At 38.4% G+C, this 1,588-nt stretch overlaps 1 long non-coding RNA gene across 1 annotated transcript in view; it reads right to left on the bottom strand.

The window, feature by feature from the left end:
* Positions 1 to 1,116: 1,116 nt before the first annotated feature.
* Positions 1,117 to 1,588, bottom strand: part of LOC144961162 (uncharacterized) — a 3,476-nt gene continuing 3,004 nt past the window's right edge. The window contains exon 2 of the long non-coding RNA XR_013643073.1: positions 1,117 to 1,222. This is a non-coding gene — a long non-coding RNA (uncharacterized LOC144961162). The remainder of the gene's footprint in view (positions 1,223 to 1,588) is intronic.

Below are 1,588 nucleotides of genomic sequence, written 5' to 3'. Positions count from 1 at the left end.
CTCTTTTGTTGAATTGCCATTAGGTTCAAAGGCCTAATTTCATAGAACCCCCCCCCCACCCCTCACACACACACACACTTAAACAAAGTGGAAATAAAATGGCATGTCAATTGTAAGTTGTCTACCCCCTTCCTTATTCTCGTGTTTAAAATCCAGTCAGCTCCAAAGCATCAACACACGAGCGAGAACATCTCGCTTGCGTGATTCTACACCCCAACTCCTCCTCTTTCCTCATTTTTCGCCTGCCAGTCACCCGCTGTCTTCCTTTTCCAGTCTGTGCGATTGTGGTGTTGGCCGAGCCCAAGTTCAGTGTTTGCCCCCCCCCCCCCATCACCCTCATCTTATAGATAGAATGCGCTTGGCCAAGGAGTTCACAACATTGCCATCCGGAAGTATAACGGACCAACACACAAACTCTGTGTAACCATGAACTTTTATAGTCTCGTTAACACAGTTTAGTGAGAACAACTCACAAACGCGGATGGCAAAAACAATAACAAAGGCCTGAGTGACGTCATCTGCATACTATCTATACTTACGCTCTGTCTAATATCGCCGGGCATTATTACGTGTGGCCACCTTCCCCAATTTTTGAAGAAAAATTGAGAGAGAATAAAGGAAGGTGGTCTCAAATTGTTTCGGTTTAAAGAAAGTCCTTCTTAGAAGTATTTCGGTTCATCGTAAGAATTAGTACAAAGATAATGAAGAAACTAGTACAATTTATTAAATTCTTTGCGGTTTAAGGTATTTTTCGGTTTAGCTTCTTTCGGTTTAAAGTAATTTTACTGTATATATATATATATATATATATATATATATATATATATATATATATATATATATATATATAATACAAAAGCAACACAGATTTCATGCGCACCGCAGAGGATCGTGATTCGTGGAGACAGCTGACCGGCAACGTGCTCAAGAGCACAAGCCACGATGGATGATATATATTTCACTAATTTAGCACCCGGAAAATATTGTAGACAAGACAGTAAAGATGAAGACACAAACCCCTCCCCTCAACCCCCCCCCCCCCTCCCAAAAAAAAAAAAAGAAAAAAGAAATAACTTAAAACAACAATCACAAAACGGAAAACATAAACAAACGTCAGAATATGTTAAATCAGGTTTATTACGCAGGACCACACAAATCAAACATGTCACAATCCTAGTCAGGAATTGAATGATGTTTCAGCGTGTCCAGCTCCATTTTGCATCTGAAAATGGGAAGAAGATAAAAAGGAAGTCAAGCTGAAATACTTTTCGAGATGATTAGAATAACTATGAACTATTATCAACAAAAAATCGTTTTGACCAGTTAAGAGTTCTGCCAGAAAAATTGTCCTTCAAATATCGATCGATTTGAATGACCCTCGTCGCAACAAATAACTCTCAAACTTGGGGGACCTCACGACACATTCCCGCAGACGGGCCATTTAATTTAACACGCATTATTATGATGCTTATACATATTTAAACTCGTCATAAAAAGAGTTGTAAAAATGTTAGAATTTAAATGGATAACAAATACAACAACGACGACAATAAAAGATCAAATCGACAAAGTCATTTTTGAATTCCAA

The sequence above is a fragment of the Berghia stephanieae genome, unplaced genomic scaffold (assembly GCF_034508935.2).
Source record: "Berghia stephanieae isolate SIO BIC M18660-M18661 unplaced genomic scaffold, UCSD_Bste_1.3 scaffold1591, whole genome shotgun sequence".
Taxonomy (NCBI): Eukaryota; Metazoa; Mollusca; class Gastropoda; order Nudibranchia; family Aeolidiidae; genus Berghia; species Berghia stephanieae.
The sequence above is the reverse complement of the archived record's forward strand: the minus strand, read 5'-3'. Positions and strand labels throughout refer to the sequence as shown.